Genomic DNA, 25,437 nt, shown 5'->3' on the forward strand with positions numbered 1-25,437 from the left:
AAAAAAATCTAAAAGGGAAGAAATGGTGCATCAAACTGGTAGTTAAAAAAGATAACATAAAAACAGTTATGTTTTACCACAACAATTATTCCAACACACAAGAAAACCAGGAAGTGTATCGCAAATTATTATATCAGACTCTTTTTCATGCTTTGAAAATCAAAAAAGACCCACTATAAGTACAGCACAAAATCATAGCTGAAGTATGTAAGTACAAAGCAGAAATATTCAATGGCTATTTTCACTATTCCATTTAAAATAAAAAGTATCCTGATGTAATTTTTCATAAATAAAAGGCTAATTACAAGGTAGTAGGAGCACATATTTCAGAAGAGGAAACGAAGGCTAAAGGATATTTAAATGTTAAGTATTTAAAAATTTTTTTAATGTGTAAGGAGTTGAAATCAATAGGGCCTGATGAAGATTACCGTAAAGTAATGGTTCTCTATGGGATTTCTGACAGCCACATCTGACCACATTTCTCTCACAATACAGAGATAAACCATTTAAAAAGAAGCTTTCTAATTTTCTAAAGAGGAGAAAAGCAGAGATTGAGGAATGGTTATGAGGCATGTCATGTATACAGGAAATACTCTCACTATAATATGCTCAAAGCAGTCTTCAATCTATTATCCAGGCAGCTCACTATGCAATATTTAAAAGTTGAACACTGCTTTGACAAAAGCTGTCCCAGTGACAATTCTCCATTAATAGCACCTAAATAAAATACATGCCTTTTAATGTTTATGTGACAGTTCTTTTCCCAAAATCTTGTTTTATTATTTAATTTGAGGGGGTATCAAGTTGTGTTACTACTCAAAGAATTTTTCAAAAAAAGGAGGTAAATTTGCATACTGCAAATGTTAAATCACAGAATTTCTTAATACAATATATTCTGAATATCAAAATCATAAAGGCATCAGCTGGACAAATTCATGGAAGAAAAAATCCAACCTGTAGTTAAAAGGCTCAGGAAGTCCTGTAGGTCACAACTTTTTCAATATGGAGTAGTAAATGGGGAGAAATACCCCTATATACTTCCTTCAGCCTCAAAAACTAATGGCTGAATTTTTGAAACAAAATTAAAAAGTAAATTTTGGATTAATTTAGTTTTCCAGTTATAACCACTCAAATAAGAGGAAAACCATTATTTTCTAATCTGGCACAGGCAAGATATGATGCATAATTCATGCCTTTTGCAGCCAGTCTTGAAACACAAAGTGTTTTAATACAGGGGTAGAATTTTCTCTTTTTAAAGACAGATATCTCTAAAAATGCAGCAAATTCCAAAATGCACTGCCAACATATTGATATAAATATAATACTTAATATCATTAATTTTGCTGAAGTCACTTATACAGAGCAAAGAAATATCGGGTAAAGCAGTTGCATAAATTAACATTTTGTGCATGATGTATTTACAGCACAGCATGTGACTGTACAAAGCAAAAATGGTTATAGCACTTGGAGTATTTAAAGATGAGAAAGCTGTCAATCAATATTAGCCTGTGGGGAAAAGCAATTTTATCCAAAGCAAAAACCACAACATGGATTAGAATGAGTTATTAGTAGACAGGACTCCAAAAATAAGAGCCTTGGAGATGAAGATGTGAAAAAACAAGACAAACAGATAAGTATTTGTTTTTAAAGAATGTGGTTTTGTGGTTTTTTTTAAGTTAACGGCACATCAGTGTAGCTTTGCAGGACTCATAGTATGTGGCTGGATGCTTGTCAAGCAGCTGAAAAGGGCTTGTGTTTGTGCTGCACATCATGTATATGTGTTCTCCATAGCCCAGTGATATACCCTTATCTTGTCTTCCCAAGACCATTCATGTGTTTTATGATAAACACTCAGCATAAAGCAGAAATAAGCCCCAAAGAGGTCCAGAACAGATAATTAAAATGACCCCTCCAGCCACTCCAGCTATGAGTTTATACATCCACAGCAGTGATGTTGTTACAAAGAACTGAATCTCTGACCAATGCTCTGCCAGTGTTGAAAGTAAACAACCTCAGGGGTGAGCCTCTTTCTTGGCTGTGACCACTCCAGATGTCTATGAAACACAACTAGATACTGGCCAAAATCCTCTGGGCTATTAGCAAATGCCATTTCTGGTTAGAATAATGTTTTAGCAAATTTCAAAAATTTCAATTGGCCTCATGCTACAAAGAAAACAGCTTTATTCTTGACCTTATTATTTTTCCATTTAACAGTTGCCTCTCTGACAAATCAACCCAGCTAAAAAATGTGGGTGAAATACTGCTGTAAGCAATGTATGCATTACATTTTTTAACCTTGAAAATATAGACCAATTATTTTTTTCCTCAAGGGACTCCAGAAGTAAATAAAGCTTTAATGTTTTTTTCTCAAATTTTTCTCAACTGTTCAGGTCAGATTTGAAACTACAGGAGTACCTGAGGCTGAGTTAGACAAGTGAACATTATATATATATTATATAGAGACAACGGTCTCTATATAATGTTTATATATAACGGTCTATATAATGTTTAACTTTTAGAAATCTAAAGGTATATACAAAAGCATTAGAAGTATATACAATTTTTTTTTAATTTGAATATTATTTCTAAAATATATCTCAACATCCCATCAAAGGAAACAGGTCTATGATTTCTGTACTATGGAGGGCAGTAACATTCCCCTTTTTCACAACCTTGAAGCCCTCTGTTGAGGCAAAGCTCCAGATGGATATAGCTCAGAAGGTATAAATTAGAGCAGTGAAGCTCTTTTCCCTCTTTCCCTTCATTAACTCACTGAATAAAATAATTTCCCTCATAATGCAGTCCTGTTTCCTATTTTACTTTTCTCATGTAGAATAGCTGAGTTCACCTATAAGCTGTAGAGTACCAGTGGCAGAAGTGAAATACAGTGATTGCTCCAATATGCAGAGACTGATAAAGACAAGACAATTAAATGCTCCCTTGGTGTTTTGGAGTTGTTTAAGATACAGGTTGCCTTACTTATGTTTCTTTCTCCTCTTGCTTGTGTTGTGTTTTCCCTTTCCTCAGTCCATCCTTCCTCCTTTTCATTTACCTAACTTCCCTCCTATTGTTTTCCCATTGAAAATAACACTCCAGCTGCTGGTTTTTCTCATCAACTCCACAAGGAGGATATACAAAAAAAAAAAAAAAAAAAAAAAAAAGTCCCTATACTTCCTTTGGGAAATGATTCACCACAAGGGACAGATTTTCACTAATACTGTGATACGAACAAACAATGGGGGAAAGTGTTTCTTGCTCTGAGAGAGTGCACTCAGGCTACTGCATCAGAAATGTAGCTCTGAGAGTGGTTCAGCCCCTGTCCAGCCTCTCTGCTGTGACAATGTATGTGCAGGAGGAAGCATTAATTTGGCAGAGCTGTGGCCTTTTTCCTTCCACAGCCCTCCACACCAGTCCACAGAGATGGCTGGTTGCAGAGAAAGAAGCAGACTGAAAGGCATGTGGACAAGAAAGAAGCATTAGGACTGAGTCACTGGCGCTCCCTACCTTATCTCCCTACTTATCCCCTCACACTCCCTCAGTCGAGATAGTGACCCTGAGCACCCAATGTTGCAAAGCAGGTGTGTAAGCAAACAGGTCTGAATACATTCCCTACAACTTTTTCTCAGTGCCTTTTCTTTGGAAGAGGGAGACTGTAGAAAAAAAACAGAACAGACTGGATTAACTAAACCAGTGGGCTTCAGACCACTTTCACTTTGTGGGGTTTTTTTCATTTCTATTTCCTTAATAAGCAAAATTGTTATGCTGTACTTGTTTGGTACCACAAAGGAGTAAATAAATTTCTTAGATTGCAGTAGTTCTGCATATTGTTATTTACAAATTATCCAGGATAAAGATTTTATGCCAGGCAATTCCATGTTCAATCCTCTGCTTACTGATGCAAAGTCTGACCAGCAAATGTTCCTATACAATCACTCTCAATACAGTTGTGATATTAGTTACATTATTTTGAATGCTAATATTTTATATTCATGTTTACTGGGAGGTGTTTAGAAACTGGAATATCTACAGGGTAATGCATAAGGAGATGTTTTATTTGTAAAATGTATACAGATGAGGAGCCATTACAAAAGGACTGGATACCAACCTAGAATAAGCAGGTGGTGTGTACTTGAGGAAAAGCTATCAGGAGATATGCATGTGTCCGTGGTGTATGGGCACAGCAACCAACAACACCACAGAAAATGTCTTTCTGCTGACAGTGACTCTCTTAAAACCAATTGAGTCGCCTGAGGCGATGCAACACACTGGAAAACAGAATTGATGAAACCTACGTGGCCATCATGGGAAATTAAAACACCAGTCCCCTCTGTTAGAAAAATACAACCTGTTTTTCAGAGGAAATGTCAGTTATCCAGGCGCCCCCCCCCTTCATTATTTGCATATTGTGTCGCCTAAACCCCACTGGTATTTGGGAAGTAAACAGTACTTGATACCATAAAAGGAATACAGCACAAGCACAAACCTCTAAGTTGCGCAGCCTCCGTGGTCCTCTTGGTTTAGCTTAGCTCTGCCTGCACCCCTGTCTGCATCCAAAATCTACACTTCCTTATGATCTCCAGCTTGAACTCCATGAGAGTAGTGTTATCCTGATGTGGTAAATTCAGTGTAGCATTTACTGGTTAGAATGTGGATGAAACAGCTTGAGAAAAGCTTGATGAGGATCTAATTGCAGCCTAGAAGCTTAAAAGAAACCAGTGACAATGCAACAGCTGTAATTTTTCATGGAATCACAGAACGGTTTGGGCTGAAAGGGACCTTTTAAAGGTCACCTAGTCCAACACTGCTGGCATGAGCAGGGACATCTTCAACTGGAAAGATTGCCCAGAACCCCATCCCATCTGACCTCCAGTGTTTCCAGGGCTGGAGCTCCTACACCTCTCAGGGCAGCCTGCACTACTCCTTCAATTTTTTTATTCTGTTTCACATTATTTAAGAGCATTGTTTATTGTACAGTAGGACTGAAGAATGGCTATTTAGAGAGAAGGTAAATAGAGAATACATAGAAACAGAGATATTGAACCCTGTCCTTTCCATTTAGCATTTAAAAAAAAAATTAAAAACAGCAGGAGAGAAAGAAAAATATGATACTAATTATCCCATATGTTTTACCAATTATTTTAAGGCAGCAACAAAATAATTAGTTCCAAAATATTTTTAGATGTCAGACAGACAGGCCCAAATTGAACCTAATCATACATGAAAAACAACCTTATGTTTTCATATTTAAGCTTGATTCTCTTTTATTATTTTAACTGACATTACCATTCCCTTCCTGTACAGAAAGACTTTTAGGATTTGTTGTGCTATTTTAAAAATGCAACAAAAATTTCTAATGTGTTTATTGCTGAAATACTTACTAAATTAACTTAACTTCCAGAAAGTAAGGTACATTGTTAGTGTATAAGCAGTGGAGAGATACAATCAAGGGTTTGTTTTCAAAAGTGTAAATTTTTATGCCTAGAAACAGAGATACCTGTTTTACAGTGGTCACTTTTTATTAGCTCCACCACAAACCATGCTGACATGACTGTAAGACTGCACTTGAAACAGAAGTCTGTGTGTTAGCCGAGCCTCTGATGTAATAATACCATTAATAAACAGATATGCATTACTAGCCTGTAAAAAGTAGAGTGAGTTGATATCACAGGGAGATGGAAAAATTCAATCTTAAATAGAAAAATTTTCATAAGGCAAATAAAAAATATATGCAATCACATATGCAAGGCTGGAGTTAGAAATCTTCACAAATACCTGAGCCGGTGTCAACAGGGCAACTGAAGTCTCATTGCTGTGGTATCCAACTAATTTTTCAACGAAAAAACATGAGAATAGATTTTATTTTGTTTCTCTTTTTTTCCCCATTACTCAACAAGAATAGTACCATACTTGGTCACACAATGGCATAGTGCCCAGGGTCTTGTGATAGGATGTGCTCTGAAATATATACCATGTTATCCAAACCAGAGGAGCTAAAGAAGGGTGCATCTACTGTACCCCTTAGCAGATAGGAGAAGGATTACTTTCTTCCAACCAGTGGTTCATTTCTGGCTGAAACAGAAATTTCATTTCTGAAACAGAAAACATCCTTGCTAGAATGCATACACAGAAGCACCTCTATTATACTCTGAAAATTATTTTTGTTTATTTGCCAGATGGTTAGTTTATTGATCTAAAATTACTTTACAAGGTGTTAGATTATAAGATTAAATTTGAGAATTTGTATTTATTTTAGACAATCTATCTATTCTTCCTCTTTTTCTTTAGACAACACTGTTTTATACAACAGCCCCTCATTAGAAGGAAGAATACTTTTAAAGTCTTAAAAACATAAATTTACCCATCAAAGTAAACATGAAGGAATGAGGATTTGCTTAAGTATTAGCTTTTATATTTTTCAGATTCTGTGCTGCTTTAGTGTGTAACTCTGAGCTTCATAGAAGGTGTTAGCAAGTTCTCTTCACAGGGTGGGTAGACACAATCCTTTTCAGCTTGTCCAAGGACAACTGTTACAAGCTCCAAGCCCCAAAAGTATAAAGAACAGTGAATTGAAGAGAGAAAAACAAGGAGGATGGAACTTCATAACCTAAAGCTATAGTTGGAAAATTAACTCTAATATGCAGATGGATCACAACTTTATAAAAATATGAGACCTCATGACCAGTTACCTATTTTGTGACAATTTTGGGTCTATCTTGGGTGTAGCCCTGGCTGGGCTCTTGTACTTCCCAAGGTGTATCCATTGAGGCCTTTTAATAATTGCCTACTTTATTCTTTAACTCTGTCTAGCCTCTGTTCTAGGTCAGCCTACAGAAGGCATCAACAGAGAGCTCTCACAGAAACTATGCCTGCTCCTCCTAGGTAGTGTATTGGTCCAGACCAGGACAGCATTGCATGTTTAGGAGCTAGTGATCCACACAACAGTTCACCTGAGTAGGCAGAGGGCTGTGCTGAATATACAGGGTGGCTTTCAGGGCTTTTATGTGCTGCACAAAGTTCTTGGCTGGAGGATAAACTCAGCAAGTTCACTGGAACAGAGGAGCCCACGGGCAGCTCCCACTGGGTACCAGTGACTTCACCACCTGCCTGGCCTTACCTTTACCTACAAGTGCAGCAAGGAGTGCTAATTACGTAATCCCATAGGAATAGTGCTGTTTTCTTGTAATGAAACAATGGAATATCTCCCAGTACTCAAAGGGAGAGCTTCTCTGCACAGACACTATCTCCTCTGCACAATGTGCCATAGGAAAATCCATCCAGGTTATGTCTCATGATGCACAAACTCACGGTGTCCCAGCCACTTATCAGGTTTCATTCCTACCTATATTACTCTTCTTACTTTGTCTAATTAGCAGAGTTATCTTATTAAGCCATTTGTTGTCAAAGCCTTTTTTTACTGATCCAGAAAAAGCCCTGTATCATCTCTCCCTCACTTCAACTCTTATCTTCCACCCCTAGTACAGAATAGGCAGGTACATGACATGAAGAAACAGGCATTTGACCTTTTTTAATTCTTGTTTTTATTGGAAAGTTTATACATATTTTCCATCTTCAGCAATAGTTTCAAGTTCAGACCTCAGAAGAATTAAATAAATGAATTCTACTGACTCCACCATGAAAAATTCTAATCCATAATCCATAGGCTGTAATCATGGAAATGCTTGCATAAACCCATAATCTTTCACAGCACTATTTTTCCTGTGAAATACATGTAAGTAAAAGATCAAATGCTTCCATGACTGATGCCTGAATTTCTTTCAGTCTCACATATTTGAAGGTTGAGCTAAAGCATTTCTGTTCTCTTTCTTGTCTCTCTCCTTCCTGACCTATCATAGCAGCTTAGCAGAGCAGATTTCTGTAAACAAGGTGACCAGAGAAAATCAGAAAGACATCAGGGAATAACTTAGAGGACAAAAGAAGACAGTGGAGATAGTAGCAATATATGGGTCTTCAGACTACAAGAAGTACTTTAAGACCACACAACTTTTAGTCAAAGCGAAAATGGTGTAAGTATTTATTCTTTAATATCATGGTTATATTTTCCCAATTATCCCATCATAAAAGAAACCCAATGAAATTAAATGTAGCAGCAATTTTAATTAAGCAGCTTAAAATATATAAAATTGAATACACTTGAAATATTGACAATATAATTTGTTTAAAATAAGGGATAATTTGGTTCTTATAATAGCGCATAAGCAAAAATAACCGCACGGGGTACAGAGGGCAGGGCTTGACCCCCGTCACCTCACATACAAGCTTGCCAAGCCAAAATTCCCCCTTTTATGCTGTATGTCATCACCATCTCCTCCCATTTTTGGTTTGTCACACTTTGTATCTCCACCCTCATCATCCCCTTTACCATGCATGCTCCACCATTTTTTAGGGGGTCGCACCATTCTTTGGGGGTCGTCTCTGATGAAGGTCTCTCCTCTTCCTCGGTGTCCTTTGATTCACCTTTTGGATTACACATGCACAGCAAGCTGGTATAATGTAAGCCAAAGCTAATATAATACAAGCCAATATTATGTTCTAGCATCAAAGCAATAAATCTCATATAATTAACATTTTCCTGGATGTCCAACCAAATTTTCCTCTCTTCCAACTAAATTTAGTAATAGTTATCTCTTGCTTCTTCCTGTTCTAAACATCTGCAGGAGAAGAGGGGGGAGGGAGTCCCTCCTCTCCCTTTTTTCCTTGGCATTACACCTTTAACTGTTTTCTTATTTCCAAATATTAATTACTGTATCAATATTGATTACTCTTTCAATTTTATCAGCACAAATCACACCTATTTATTACATCATGAAAACATAAAGCTGAACAGTTATGCATGAATCAACTTGATTTGTAAAAAGTAAGCCTGCAGTCATATTTTTTCAAGGTCTCAAAACAAGGTCTTCCTTCAGGCCTACTTCTAACTATTTGTCATTATCTATTAATGTCTCTAATTATTTTAAAATTTCATTAATTTAATATTCTTTGCTGACAACACACGAATTTAGACTGCTTTTTGATGAAGTTGTGTGTTATGAGATATTTTGAATAATATATGATAATAGATTAAGTTCAGAAACTGGCAGAATGTGTAACATAATCATATTAGGGTTGATTGAATACATAAATCATAAATCATATAAATTTGGGGGATTCTGAATGTATAAAACATTATATGTGAGTTTCCAAATTGCTAGATGCCAATTTCTTAATAACTGTCCTAGGGTGAGAAGGAAGTGAGTTTTTGGGGGTTGTGGTCAAACCAATCAGTGCTTGGATTTGAATAATGGCACCTGGTTTGGCCACTGAAGGTATGGACCGCCTCTGAGAACACAGGGGGTTAAAAAGAGCGGAGAATGCCCAGGAAAACTCTCTTGGTCCTGGTCCATGAAGGAGGTCAGAGCTCCCCTGCCCAGCTGGGGCTGGCTGGGGGAGGGAAGCCATGCGGCCGGGTGAGGTAGGCCGGAGCCTTGGGCAGAAGAGGGTGAAGTGAAGGCTCTGCAAGATGGAAGGGTGGAGGAGCCCTGAGAGGCATCGGGCCCCCTGCCACACCCCCCGGGAGAGAGATAGAGAGGGAGAGAGAGAGCCTGTGCTGCCTTGGAATTCGATATCATGGACTGGCAGCACAGCTGACCAGAAGGAGAAGTGAGAGATGTGGCACCGAGAACCAGCCGCCATGGGAGTTCTGGGCAGACAGAGGCAAAAATTTTAACCCTTTTCTTGAATGATAGAAACCTTACAAATACTAATCCTCCTGAATCTGAATGAAGAGAGAGAGAGAGAGATGAAATAAGATTAAATTGGCAAGTGTGAGGAAAGTTGGTGTAAATGGAAGATGTCAGAAGAGTTGAGAAGAATACTCGGTGGGAGGAGATGATGGAGTGGCCTTGGGCTGGGCTCTTTTCTTGTATGGCCATGGACAGACCCATTTTTCCTGTAACACAGAGACTGCATTTAGAGGGAGGCAATGCCTTGGAACCAAAAAAGTGTAGTAGAGCAGTGGCGTGAACAGAGACGGCTGAGGAGGGTGTGGGATGCCCTCTGTCTCTAGTGAAGAGGAAGATCTCTGTTCACGAGGCCCCTTGGCCCCAGGAGGTAAATTTGGAGGGGACTGGTGTCCTGAAGCTGATAAACTGTTGCTCTTTTAGAACTAGGCAAAGCATCCTTAAAAGAGGAACCCTAAAAGCAGTCCTGGTCCATATGCAGTAGTGTGAGCACTGGACTCAGAGGGAAGAAGTCACGAGGGCAGATGTTCTCCAAGTGGTGCCACGAGTGACATGGAAACACAAGAGATTTCAACTGTGTTTCCGGAAGAAGTCTATGGTGCAAGGAGAGACTGCTCTCTCCCTGATGGACTGACTGTTAATTATTTGAAGGGTGGTGATGGACTGAAAGTTGATTATCTGAGAGATAGTGACTAAGTGAAAATCTAAAGTTTTATTTCATACTGTAAAGGAAATGGGGGGGGGGAGGAGGAGGAGGAGGAATGTATTTGGAAAGTTTTCATTCTGAGTTCCTTTTAAAATATTGTAGTTAATAAAGGTTTTTTTCCTTTATTCCTAAGTTGAAGCTTGCTTTACTCTATTTATAATCACATCTCACAGCAGCCACTAAAAAAAAGTGTATTTTTATGGAAGCACTGGCATTGTGCCAGCATCAAACCATGACACTGTTAAATGAAGTTACCAGATGAGGTTTCACTTATGTCAGAGTTGAAGGCACAGTTACTTACCCACTCTTCAAATATGTAATGGATAATCTATTCTGGTTATTTATTTAAGTAACCCACAATAGCTACAGAGATACAGCAAGAAGAAGGGTAAAATTGGCTTCCTGCACTGTTCTGCCCTTCCTTATTATCTCCATCTAATGAACTGTGTAAGAAGTGAACCATACCCTTTTTTTTTTTTTTTTTCCATAGGGTATTTACAGCCCAGCCAGTTAGATTATTTCATGAAACTGCATCGGAATATGGACAGAACATGTACAGGAGACAGCCTCTCTATTTGGATGCAAACTGCTCAGTTAAAGTATTTAAGAATCATGTAGCAGCTGTGACAGTGCCAGAGGTAATTAAACTCAGGCTGTAAAAATAAGTTAAAAAGTACATGGTGCTGCATCCCATATTTGATTTTTCCTCCAAATGCTAAATATGTAAATTTATCCTGATAAATTTTAGACTGGAATCTTCCTGTTATGCATTCACATCAATAACAAAAATCAAGTCAACCAACTTGTGTTTTGCTTGCGATGTCCACATATACAGTTAAGTTTCTGACAACTTTGAGTTTAGCTCCTGTGCTGTCAAGTACGATAATAATCAGCCACTCAGATAGAAGAAGTCAATTCTCTTGCTTAGGTTACCTCTCTTTGAACAGTCTCTTGGTTTCTATCCATTTTTCATATTCAAAATCTTCACGTAAGGGACACTGTTTTCCCTGTAGTTTGAAGTATGTGGGCAACCTGAACACACAGACATATAGGCATATGTGTCAATGTTTTGGAGCTACTTCTCATATGGATTTTGAGCTATAATCATGGACACTAAATACAGTTTTTCCTCCACTTGTACATAACAATTCCAGTATTATAGTAAGTTCTGAGTTTATTCAGTTCTCTCTTTCTGTACTTGCTTAAAAATCTATATGTTATCTTCTGCACCTCCAAATAAACATGCTTCATCATAGTCAGAAGATGTTTTTATTTAACTTCACCAAAAACTTCAGAAAAATACATTGGATAAAATATTCAGATAACTAAAACTGACCAGGAACAGAAATCTAAGATTACAATTACTTAGAAAATGAAACTGTGATGTAAATATTAAATTTTTCAAAGTAGTTTGACCACTCTAAAATTACAAATATTTAAATTCAGTGGTTTGACATTGTCACTTTCGAGTTTTTCAAATGGACTTGGAATATGTACTTATTAATTCTATCCTATTGCACTATCAAATCAGTATGCAGTAGTGACAATATTGCTTAACAGAGATTCACTAGCACGCAATTGTACTTGGACTATCAAGTTCTGCAAGATTGGGTTCCATTACTTCCTTAGATTTCAAAGAAGACTTTTATAATTTTTTTCTCTTTTTTCAACTGCAAAATGGTCAATATGACACTGACTTTGAAAGGCTTCCAAAAGAGCTGCAGAAGAGGAACTAAATTTTTCACAGGACAGAAGAGGAACCTGAATTTTTCACAGGACAAGTTGGTGGAAACCATCCAAAAGAATAAAATTAATGGTAGTAAAATATAATTATAAATTATCTTGACTGGCAAAGAATCTGTATGGGTATTTTATGACTTTACACACAAATCTAGTGGCATTCTTCGAAGTATTTAAAATCATGTGCATTAGACAGGTCCTGCTGATACAGTCTACTTCAATTTTCAAATAATGTATCCCTGTTTTTGTAAGATTAGGCACAGTGGCAGTGCCTCTGTCTCAAAAGGCAAAGAGCAAAAATCAAAGAAGAACTCAGATGACTGTGAAAGACCTGGTACATCTTCCATATCGGGATTGACTAGCTCAACTAGGACAGTTCATCCTGGGAAAAAATATGACTGACAGGGCATTTCAGATCAGAAAGGATTTTTAGAGAATGCTTTACTATCTCTCTGGACACATGGATTAAGTGGCTTCAAATAGAACTCACAGTATACCTATTCAGAACAAACAGAACAATGCATTCTTCACAGAGAGCAAAACTAAAACACACCGTGTTTGCATATTTTCAGTAGATGTGGTTCACTGATTCTTGATCCCTGCAGAGAAGATATCATGATTTTATGAACAAGCACTGATTCACTGCATGACAGAATGAAACAAATGTACAAATCAAATTAATTAATACTGCACAGGCAACCTTCAGATTTCTTAATATTTAAGTGCTTTTCTTTGCAAATAATGTTTTATAAGGTTGTCTTACATTCTGCCTAAGAGCTCTACCACTCCATGAAATTGTACACACAGATCCTGAAATGATTGCAAATAACAGCATTCAGACAGATATATTTCTGAAGAAATATACATCTCTCTCAAATACTCCAGCAGCACCCCACTGCAGTTTTCACTTCAGATTTTCAGTTGTGACTTTTATTCTGCATAAGAGGTTCTGTCAGCTGTCCTGGTGCTGGAATTTACAAGTTGATCAGCACTACTTGTGACCAACCAGTGCCTCAAAAAATCTACACCTGTGAATGTGGAAACACTGTCACCACTTTATGGTCTACACTGGTGGGCATGTCAGAACATATTTCCCTTTTAAGTAAGTAATAGAGTAGCTACTTAGAAGTATTTATTTCTGAATCATTACTAAAACTCCTGCAGTTTGTCTTCCATAAAAATATGAAACACGTGAGAGCAGGACAGTAGATATCTTGAGCTGAAATACACTGGTTTTCAATTAGAAAAATATCTATTTTGCTTCTAAAATAAGATTATCACATGTAGTTTTAGTAACATGCCAGGAATTTTTAAAGTGGTTTCAGATGTGACCTTTTGTGTGGTATTTCCCATAGTGATGAATTTAGCAATACCAATATCTAAAGTTTAACTAACTCTTATTTTTTCTCAGAAAATTTATTAACTCAGCTGGCTTCTACTGCACAAGAAGTGTTATTAAAATGTCATTTTATCTAAAATTAAATATTTTTTCCTAAAGTCCTACCATTTCTCAACAACCAAATCAATTCTAATTATATAGATTCTGCTTCCTAATACATCCCTCCACAGTAAATGTCCCTGTCAATAATACAATTTTTTATATGAACTTCAGTAAATGAATTGTGTAAATGAAGGAAGCTTGGACACTACACAAAACCAAGCTTTCAACAAGCTTTCAAGGAAACAACTTGATTCTAACTATTTTTTCTCAAAATTTGCATCAGTGATGTAGTTATAATCATGAGCTTTTCATTTAGGCAGCCTTCAAAGATTTTTCCCAGAATACTCTGTGGACACAGAAATCATGGTTATTTTGAACTCTACATAAGGAATGCAAATACTGTCGCTATTGGTGAACTATGATGCAGACTTTCAGAAAGAAAGAATGCAAAGATGGTCATGAGTGTGGCCATTTAATTTCACTGATACTCATGTGCTAGTTTAAATTGAGTTATATCTGACGTAGATCTAATAAATTAGGCCTCTGTGTTGGCTTGGGTTTTTTTCCCAGGAAGACAGTAGTAATATCTCAGATAAAGGATATATTACTTAAGAAAAGACCAATGACATTTACAATCCGAAATGCAAACATTTCAGATGTTCAGATTTCGAAAATGTATGTCTTTTAGAGAAAATTATCTACATGCATTGATTCTCACACAGTTTCTAAAAGTGTACTAGGGCATTATTATTATTAGTGCATTAAATCATTGGATTGTATAATATCTTATAATGTACTGACATATAATACAAGATTATCGTGTTTTCTTTTAAAAACATGAATGCTAAACTATGACTCTATATTGGTCCCTCTAGACTCTACTTATAATCAGCAGATAGAATCAGGTAACTCTAGCATGCAATTTTTCTTAAATCCTAAAATAAGTTAGAATAATTACCCCATATGATATGTTCAACCCAGCTTCAGATGGCTGAGCTGAATCTCACACAGAGTGCACAAAATCATGTCCTAACAGCACTCTGTATTATCTGCCATATTTACTCAAATTTTATAGAAATTAAGGCTTAATACGGAAGTGTTTCTTTTAGTATGCACTGTAGCATAAGCATGCAAAAACAAAGTACGAAGATTTTCACTTAAAATGTCATAATCTGGAGAAAACTGAAATGTACTTCTCCATTCCTCACATAAAATTTTTAACCCTTCCTTCAAGAAAATTGCAAGTACAGGTATCAGCAGTGTTAGTTCATTTATTGAACATAAAAACCAATAGAGGGGAAAAGTTTATCAAGCCCACACGCTGACATAGTTGCTTCCTTGGTAAAGAAGTCACTTCTGATCATGAGAAAAATTTGAGGAACAGAGATTTGCTTCTTTTGGAAGAACGCATTAAAAATTTGTTCAGTAACATCACTAATTCTATTGAGTTTAGAGCTCATACAAAGTCCATACTATTACTGCTGTTTGTAGCAGTAAGCTACTCCTATACACAGAAGAAGAAAGATGGATTTTAACACATTTTAACACATTTAACACATTTTAATATATTTAACACATTTTTGATATAAAATTTTATATTTTTTCCACTTTTGAAAATGACCACATGAGCAAAAATTGTCCACTTTTATTTTACAAATTCAGTTTTCGTGTCTTCACTGTGTTTACCATTACTGTTTGCTCTGTGGTGGAACATTATCATGCAGATGGCTGCATGTCTGCTCTTATCAGAGTAGGTTGGGTCACAATATGTAATTCTTCTGTTTATCACAGGCAATATTTTAGATGCAATGACTAGATTCTAATTTCTGCAAAGATTCTGTCACTTGTGTCCTGACCTTTGGTAGCTATAGCTGACTTTTATCTCAGCCTTTCCTCAAGAACTTCCCTGGCCCATCCGTTAGATACCAGCTTCTCTACTCTTTGAAATTCTTTTGAGTAATCCAAGAGAAAATTTTTTACTCTGTGTTTTTGCCTAATGACATCTCTTGTTGTAAAGCAAGAACTATTTAAAAATCTTCCTGGCTTAAGAGACTTGGGTAACCAAAGCACATCAACTGAACTTCACCTTTAGGATGTCTCTATCCCTTCTATCTCCCACGGGAAGCAACAGTGTTGTTTAAAGATGTAGACATCTGTCTTTTGTGGAAAAAACACCCTTCTTTTAGAAAGCTGAATATTCAGGGAGCAAGTTCAGACCTCTTCTGATGTCAGGACTTGAGCATAACTCAAAATGACTCATTCTCTGGACTAAACTCAAAGCCATTTTTCATGAATATTCAAGACCCTCATATCTCATTTTCTTTCCCATTTCAGTTCCAGCACAGGAAACTTGGACATATTCCATTCAACTATCCCTTTCCTTTATATTGACAGGATAAGATTAACTAAAAATAATGTGGCTTTTGGTCCTGTGATCCCAAGTTGGGATTACTTTTCTGACATTGGTGTTTTTCTTTTTCCCTTTGTTTTCTCTCAGAAATGTGAACCTTTCCCTTTGTTTTCTCTTAGAAATGTGAACCTTAACATGAACCAGATTACCCACCACATGCTTTATCGCTTCAAGCTCTCTGATCTAATTAGTTTATGCATTGATATTTAACTACACCAAAAATAAAATTATAAAAAAATAATAAGCTTTACAGTTCTAATTATACATTTAGGATTCCAGGATTACATAATGTCCAAGTTTAGACTATTTATCCCGAAAATCATCCCTTAGTTTTTCCTCTGTTATATGTTGGAACCAAAGAAATAAGGTCTTGTAAGTTCATGCTTTCCTATTTCTTTCTCTTGATTGAAATTTCTCCAGTAAACAACTTACTGTCGTGTAGCACAAAACTAAGTACATTAATGAGTGACCTTTTAATATTAAAATATTAATTGATCAAACCAAACACAAAAAGGGAAGTCATTCTTCTTAAGGGTGAATTTTCTTTGTGATTGGCAATCCATAAATAGAGAAGGCTAGTGTCTCTGTAGTAAACATCTGTAAAACTACTATCTGAACTTTTCTGTCTATGCTTTTACTTGGGGTTCTCCAGACTGGTCTTTGTCCTGAAAGATAAATGTTCCTGCAAAATATTGTTTAAATACACCACACAGCAAACTGCCAATTAAAAGAAATGTTTTCCTCTAGTAATTATATTCTCCAGAGTGAGGAGAATATTATTCTACTTAGTATTACAGTTAACAAAATAGACTTTTTTTATGGCTTTATTTAAAATGTAGTCCTACAGAAAAGTTTTTCACAGTGAGCTATAGAATTGCCCCAATGAAAGCACTTCTGAAAACATCCGTCTTACAACTGACATTTGAATATATGAGCCAATAGCTAGAAGACTTGTCTTGGTGGGCAAATTCCCCTTAAAAGTTTTCAGAGTGAATCTTCAGTATAATCATCTTGTTCAACTGTCAAATGACTGAATTAGAGCTGCTGCCACTTTATATTGTTCAGTAGGTTCTGGCTTATTCTTATGTATGTTCTTACATTTATTGATTGAGGGCAGAAATTGACTTATGTACATGTATCAAACATTTAAGTGCAAAGGAATATTAATCTGATCATCACCTGGACATTGTCTTAAGAAACTAAAAAACAAGTGGTAATAATCTCCAATAAGTAACTAGCCAGCAAGCTGAAAAGACAAGAAAGCAGATTGTTTCAGAGGCTATTTTGAGAATCCTCATCCTCATCCACAACTTTCATGCTCCCACAGTATACCATTCACCTTTATTAAGTGAATTCCCCATCCAGCACACATACAAATCTTGTGTTTGCTTCTGGAATTGATACTCAGCAGCAGAAGGCACAATGGGAAGAAAAGGAAAGGTCATAGCTAGGCTGTAGCAATAAGTTACTCTGATACAGAGAAGAGGAGAGACAGATTTTAACACAGCTATATTTTTTTCCCTAGGGCAAATAGCAAGGGTAAATTCCTACTGATTTCTAATGGCATGTATTTCCTTATGCCACAATTTAGAGCGGTTACAGCCAGGTACCTTGAGAATCCTAACTAGTTACTGTTTTTCTACCTCTCTTGTATGTCTTTATCCCCTATGAGCAGGATAGTTTGAGAGTGCCTTACTCTCCCTTTTAATGGTGTATTAGCCTAAGTTTCTTTCTCCACTAGCTACAGGTGTTCAGCCACAGGGGCCAGGGAGGATCTATAGCTGCAAAAGCTCTGCAGCAGCTGCTTGAAGTGCTCTCAGCATACCAGTGAGCTGGCTTATACTGCTGGGGCAGATACATTCTCCATTTTTCACCTGTGGCAACAGTCCTGTGCTGCACTTTGGCACAAAGGTGCAGCTTACACTTAAATGCATACATTCACTTTATTACCTGAAGGAACCAAGAGACTGCAAATTGTAAATGACTACTGCTGTAGTTTCATTTTCCTGCAGTTGTTTGGACAAGGTCTCTGCAGGCTGAACAACCTCAACTCCCTCAGCCTTTCATCACAGGAGAGGTGCTCCAGCCAGCTCCGGGGCCCTTCTCTGGACTCAATCCAACATGTCCTGTCCTTCCTGTGTTGGGAGCCCAGAGTGGGGTCTCACCAGAGCAGGGCAGAGGGGCAGAATCCTCTCCCTCCCCTGCTGCCCACAGGGCTGCTGGATCCAGCCTTGGATGCACACTTGGCTTTCTGGGCTGCCAGTGCCCATGGCTGGCTCATGTCCAATTCTTCATCCAGCAGTACCCCCAAGTCCTTTCTCTCTGCTCTCAGTTCATTCATTTCCATGCTTGTGTTAACAGTGGGGATTTCCCCAACTCGGGTGCAGGACCTTGCACTTGGTCTTGTTCAGCTTCATGAGGTTCACATGGGACCACTCCTCAAGCCTGTCAAGGTCTCCCCAGGTGACACCCCTGCTCCCAAGAACGTCAACTTCATCACTCAGTTTGGTGTCATCTGTCCACTTCCTGAGTGTACTCACTCCCACTGTCTCTGTCATTGATAAATCCATTAAATAGGATTAGTCCCTTGAGGGACACCCCTCATTACTGGTTTCCACTTGGACATTGAGCTATTCACTGTAACTCTTTGGATATGGCCACCCAGGCACTTCCTTCTTCATCCTACAGTCCATCTATCAAGAACAAATCTCTCCAATTTAGACATAAGAATGCTGTGGGGGTCCGAACCAAGAGTTTTACAGCAGCCTAGTCAAAAGATGTCCATAACTCTTCCTTGTCCAGCTACAGTCCTGATACAGTTATTCCACTATAGAGGGCTACTATGTTAGTCAGGAGGAAATCTGTTTGAAGACATTCTCATAAACTGGATTTAAGAAAAGTTGAAGGTTTCTCTCTTTTTATGAAGTGGAACGTTATTGTGTGCACCATAGAGACATTTAAAATTGTCTTTCTTTAGACTGTCACACAGCTGAACATTCTTTAATTTAATCCAAACTCCTTAGGAAATAAAATTATTATGATTCTCATCCTTCAACTTTTAGGCAATATGCTAGCAAAAACTAAAAGTGACTGAATTTACAAAAATATTACCGAGAACAACTGTCTTTCAAAAAGCCACAATAGTGTGATACATCATATGACTCTGTAAAAACCATTTGGAAGAGCTGAACCACAGGATCATTGAATGGTTTGGGAGGGACCTTATAAACATCATCCAGTTCCAAACCCCCTGTCATGAGACATCTCCCATTAGACCAAGTGGCTCAAAATCCCATCCAGTCTGGACCTGGCTTTGAACACTTCCAGGGATGTGGCAGCCACAGATTCTCTGGGCAACATGTGCCAGTGCCTCAACACCCTCATAGTAAAGAATTTCTTCCATATATTTAACTGTGCCAGTTTTCATAATATGGGTCAAATTTATATCAGCTTGTATTTAGCTACTCATGATCATGGTTTGTAGGATACAATTTTATGACACTTGAAACAGGGATAATCATGAAACAGCAAAGATAGAAATTGCATTTAAAAATTATATTCGAATTCTAGGAAAATTTCATTGCTAAATTAAGCAGCAAAAACAATGTAAAAACTTAAAATGCACAGCCACAGCTATTCATCAGTATGTACCAGTTTTCCTAAATACGTGTTTAACACTCACAAACATTTGTGGTTTGACAGCCTCTTGTGACAGCCTCTAGTGTGATCTCTGTCCAAGGCAATTCCTTTGATAATGATGGGGCAGAACTCATCTAGACCACAATAAAGTGAGCAGAAAGCCATAAAACACTGCAGGTCACATCAAGGCAGGAAATGAGGACTGGAAAAGAATTTGAAGAACACCTTGCAAAGGATGCTCAAACTGATCGTAAAAAAGGTCTTTACACACATCAAAAGAAGGAAGGTAGTAACAGAACTCATGAGATGGGTTAAAAACAAAAGTCTTAACTGGGGGACAGAGTACAATGGTGTGATCAAGCATCGATGGCAGAGAAGCTCAAAAACTTGTCTGCCCCAGGCAGCATCTGGATATGCTGGGGATTCATGACACCAGACCTGCCTCCCACTGAGGATAACTTGAAGTAACTTTACAGGAAATATGAGCATAAATAGGGAAGAGAAATACAGGCTGTGCAAACATTTCACCTGTAAGTGAAGAAAGTCATCCAAACTAGGCAACACTGAGGCACAAATATGAGAGACCTCAGCTACCAAACTGTGGCATAGAACCCATCCTCATGGTTGGGAGATAACCACCAAGGCATCACTGCCAAGCAAGGCCATGACAGCCCAGCTCGAGAGGGAGAAACTGGAGAGTCTGAGCTCGTCCACTGTGAAGCTGAAACACTTGTGGCAAAGCTCCCTGAGCACATGGACAAACAGGGGCTGCTAGGGAAGATTTTATCCTCATGTGACCAGTCACAGGCTGCCCAGAGATGTTATGGAGTCTCCCTCCCTGGAGATACTCCAGAACTGTCTGTACACAATGCTGTGCCACGCAGGTGACCTTTCTTCAGCAGAGACGTTGGACCAAATGAGCTGCTGTGACATCTTCCAACCTTGCCCATCCCGTGACTGTAGTCTTTAAAAGGCAAACTGCCCGACTGCCTGCTGCCTGAGGGTCTCGAGAAACACATCACGAGGGTCCATCCCCTGTTTTCCTTCAGCTTCCACAGTGCCCGTGGGCATTCTGAGCTTTCCGCCGGCATCCCCTCCCTCCCACACCTGAGAGCTGTTCGCACGCACCCCTCAGCAGGCACCTGTGTTTGTTGCCTGCTCGGCAGCCCCGGGCTCTCACCGCCCGCCGCTCGGACCGTGCCGCGCCCCCACCTCCTCTGCCAGGGCAGCACAGCCTCGGGACACTGACCCGGAGTGACCGACGCTCTGTAGGTGACGGACCCCAGGTGACTGATCCTGAGTGAGTGACTCTCCTCGGGGTGACGGGCCCTGTGAGGGGGATGAACTCGGGATGATTGACCCTCCAGGGGTGACTGACCCTGGATGACCGATCCTCGGCAGGTGACTGACTCTGAGTGGCCGATCCGCACCAGGTGACTGACCCGGAGTGACCGACTCCGAGTGACGATCCCGGGCGCTGGACGACCCCTGCGCGCACCCGGCTCGCCGCGGCAGGTGTGCGCTCACGGGGCGGGGCGGGGCGCGCCCCCGCGCGTGCGCGCGGCTGTCTCTGCGGCCCCGAGATCGCCGCGGCCGCGCCTGCGCGTGCCCCTCTCCCCTCCCGGACAAGATGGCGGCCGTGGGGGCACCGGCCAGGGGCGGCGAGGGAGGGACGGGGGCGATGGGGCCGGTGTGCCGCGTCTGAGGGGAGGCGGCTGCTGGGCAGGGACAGCGGCAGGGGCTTCGGGGGAGGCCGCCGGGAGTGTCCCGAAGCTCCGCAGCGGGGATGAGGAGTCGGGGAGCCGGGTCAGGAAGGCGGTGAGGAAGGAGCGGGGCTGCTCCGTATGCGCGGCTGCCCGGCGCCTCTCGCCGCCCCGGAGTCGGGGCGTAGTTCGGCGACCCGGCGGAGGCGTCGGAGGAGCCGCGGCGGCTCTGGCGGGGGCAAAGGAAGGCGAACAGGTGAGTGCCGGGAGCGGGATGAGCCCTCGGGGCGCTGCCGCTCTCCGGTCCAGTGCGTGTCACTCGAAGCCAGTGCAGCAGCTTTGTTTTGCTTTCCTTTTTTAAAATTTTATTTTGCGGTAGTGCGATGTAATTGGACATTACTTAGTGGTTTGGTCCTTCAAAATAAGTCTGAAAGCATTCAGGTACTCCATAGCTAGAATATCTCTGGAATATGAAGGCTGCGTCTTAGGAAGAGCTGAGCCGCTGTCTCCTGAGAAAAAACATTTAAAGGCCTTGACCTGCAAAAACCAAACACCACTGTTAAACGAGTCATTAGCCTCGAAACTCTGTGTTCGGGAGGCTTTGTTTCTTCTGTTATGTGCCCTGTGACCTCCAGTGATGAAGGGTGGGTGTGTACAGATGTCTGTGACCACAGCCTTAGATTCTGTAGTAATTTTAGCCTTAGCGGCCATTCACAACTTCAGAATTGAGTGGATGTAAAGCAAAATAGTTCCAATTTCTGTAAACATAAAACTTCGTTGAGTAAGTGCAGGGAAATGAAGATGCAGGTGTACTAAACTATCTGACTTGTTTGCTGCTGCCTTGCGTCTCCCCCCCCAGCTATAAACAATATAATGATGCTGACCTGTAGAGCTGTAAGACAAGCCCTTTGTTAAGGCTGTCACAGAAACTTCTAACTTTCTGAAAAAATAAAACATAGTTCTGCAGAATCTGTTTTCATGTACTTGCTTCTACCAGGTACTGGTTGAACTAGAGGAGATAGTTCTGTGTACAGGTGGAGAAGGACAGGTTTGTAAACTTTGCTTCAGAAGTACTGCTAACATTTAGGTAAGTTAAGGCTACATCAAGAGTTAAGTGAGATTAGGTCATTAATTGAAATGCACAGAAACAGAACTTTTTCCTCTGCAGGTGCTGTAGTATTACATTTTTAAACTGACTTAGAAAAAGCTTGTATGCCACATGGGTTTGTCCAATCCTAAGCACTCAAGAAATATTGAGGTGGACATCATGATATCATTGTTGTGCTTCAGCTTCCTTGATATGGTTTTTTCCTTTAGTTAGAGTGAAGACTATTTATAGTGTAGTTGTGCCTATTGACAAAGGCCTTTCAAGTACTTGCTCTCCTTAGGTGCTTTATGTGTCAAAATAGTATAATATTTGGTTAGAGATGTATATGTACTTGGTTGCATAAAGGAGAAAAAAAGATTGTGGACAGCCATATGGTGATGTAGTTACTGAATTATTGTTTTTTATTTCTAAGAAATACAATAAGAAACTCAGCTGAGCATAAAACATGTATTACGGCCTGCCTTGTTTATGCACATCCCCCATGCAATGAAACCCATGCTCAGGTATGTCAAATGGCTGTTGGTACCCAGACATCTGCTGCACAAAGTATTCCCCATGTAACTGACATCACAAATACACAAATGCTTTTTTGGAGCATACAACAAATACTGTCAGCAGTGTGTTATGCCACTGTATGCAATGAGTTTGTGATACTGTTTTGGTTTGTATTAGTGCTAAACTAGTAGCTGTCGACCCTAACAAACACCTGCATTTTGTATTTGCAGTACCTCGAGTATGCTTAATACACAAATATATATATTTTATGTCTAAAACTCAGTGTAAGAATTTACTTTTCATAAATACTTTTAGGTTATTTTTAGAATCTCTTCTATCTAGATAACCTCTCTGTCATTGAATGTAGAACTAACAGCTTAGTTAACAATAAATCTTACTCAATCCTGTCATGATTGAGAAAGAAAATTTTGATGTGGCTCACTTTATCTTGGCTAAAGTCTGAAAATTCCTTCTTTCTGCACAAGCAAAACAAGTTGAATTGGTTTTTAATGGTTAACTTTTGTAGTGTCTTTCAAGCAGCTCAGTAACAATAAGCAGAAGTATTCACACACGTGTTAGATGGATGCTTTTGAAAATGTCAGCAAGCTGTTCTGAAGTATCATGAGTGCATGAAATACCATGGAGGAAAGACTGAGGGAGCAGGGCCTGTTTAGTCTGGACAAGACCAGAATTACATCAGTGTCTGTAAGTATCTGAAGGGAGGGTGTCGAGGGAATAGAGACAGACTCTTCTCCGTGGTGCTGAGCAATAGGAAAAGAGGAATGGGCAGAAACTGATGCACAGGAAGTTCCACCAGAATATGAGGAAGAACTTCTTTGTGCAGATGATCACACACTGGGACAGGTTTCACAGAGAGGCTGTGGAGTCTCCCTCATTGGAGATATTCCAGAACCTGTACACAGTTCTGGACAGTGTGCTCTAGGATGACCCTGCTTGAGTAGAGGGCTATTGTGTCCCTTCTACCCTTACACATCCTGTAAGTGGGAAGTGAAAACATACCACTGATTTAGGATAGTATTAATCTTGTCTCTACTTCTACAACTTCTCAGAAGTCGTTTCATAGCATTATACGGTAGAAATCTGTTAATTCTGTGGTCTTCACTCACACTTACCTAAAATTCAGTGTAAGAATCCTTTGGGTTTTTGGTTGTGCCTCATATTCTTTTTTGAGTTATCTCAGTATAATTTAGACATTAGAAAGCAATATGTCGGTTTTTTTAATATCAAGTTACCATGTTTTCACAGTATGGTTTTAGTAGCTTACAGGATATTGATGCAATAAGCAATCATTTAGCTTTTAAGTAATGGACTTGGTTAATAAAATACAGACTTTTTAACGTTGCATGTTTTAATGGAAGTATCAACATTATGAATGTTAAAAAAGTGTCAGGATTATTTTATTATCACTGAAGTGTATTTGTAAGTTTAAAAATGTATGTATGAAACGCACTGAATGAATGTGAACTCTGCTGGGAAATAGTTGTAACTCATTTTTAAGTGGATCTTCTAATTGTTTGCTGTTCAAGGTCATGTTATTTTCATAATCCTTTTTTTTATGAATATTGCTAAAGCAAAACCCCTATTACTTCATAGCCACACCTCTGACACCCTTCAGATTAACATACCCAACTTAAAAAGTTTCAGTACTTCACACTGTTAGGATTTTGGTTCTAATCAACTAGAATTATCACTTTGTATTTGCCAAATACAACTTTGGTTAAAATAGTGTTAAAAATAAATGTGATGGTTATTTCAACAACAAATCATGGTATGCTGTCATAGAACATGAGGTGTTGCCTGGTTGCTGTTCTGTTTTAGTTGAAAAGTAGCATTGAGTTGCTTCAGTTGTAGCTGGGTGGTAAAGCTACTGGGCAGTGAGCATTTGCTCAATATTGTATCTCAATTTAACAGGGATAATGAAGGATAGGAGAGAGGTATGTGGTTGGAAGAAAGGTTAAAAAGATAAATGCTTTTTTGGATTTGGAATCTCCATGTGCTACTGTAACAGTACCTCTGGTACTGCTTCTTGGTCATGGTCACAAAGATAGTATATGCTAATTTGAACCAACTGCCAAAGATTAATTGGGTTCATGAGTATGTTCATTTGTGTCTTAAAGCAGTTATTCCTTATTAAATATTAGTCATCTCTAGTGGAAATAAGAAATTTTAGAAACATTCATGCTTTTTGAGATCAGAGAGAATTCATTTTGCCATTACTTTCACATGGATTATAAGAAGAGAAATAAAATTCAGTGGACAAGACTGTGGTCTGAATAAGTAAATACAGTTGTATTACAGGACAAGTAATTTGATTTCTGTATGGAAATGTTAAATGTAAGCATTGAAGTTTAAGTATCAATAGCATTTTGATATGGCTTTCATAGGTATAGTATTATTCTTCAGGGGTGCGTTTTAATCCTAAACTGATAGAATA

At 38.9% G+C, this 25,437-nt stretch overlaps 1 protein-coding gene across 7 annotated transcripts in view; it reads left to right on the plus strand.

Annotated features, from left to right (window-relative positions):
* Positions 1-21,315: 21,315 nt before the first annotated feature.
* APC (APC regulator of WNT signaling pathway) overlaps positions 21,316-25,437 on the plus strand; it is a 96,589-nt gene continuing 92,467 nt past the window's right edge. For 3 of the 7 annotated variants that reach the window (XM_041399181.1, XM_041399185.1, XM_041399189.1), the window contains exon 1: positions 21,578-21,635. The gene's annotated coding sequence lies outside the window, so the exon portion shown is untranslated. Of the gene's footprint in view, positions 21,636-25,437 lie in introns of all 7 variants that reach the window. The other 4 variants (XM_041399188.1, XM_041399186.1, XM_041399182.1 and 1 more) reach the window with 4 other exon arrangements.

Source organism: Onychostruthus taczanowskii, unplaced genomic scaffold, assembly GCF_017590055.1.
Source record: "Onychostruthus taczanowskii isolate IOZ18803 unplaced genomic scaffold, ASM1759005v1 scaffold158, whole genome shotgun sequence".
Classification (NCBI taxonomy): domain Eukaryota; kingdom Metazoa; phylum Chordata; class Aves; order Passeriformes; family Passeridae; genus Onychostruthus; species Onychostruthus taczanowskii.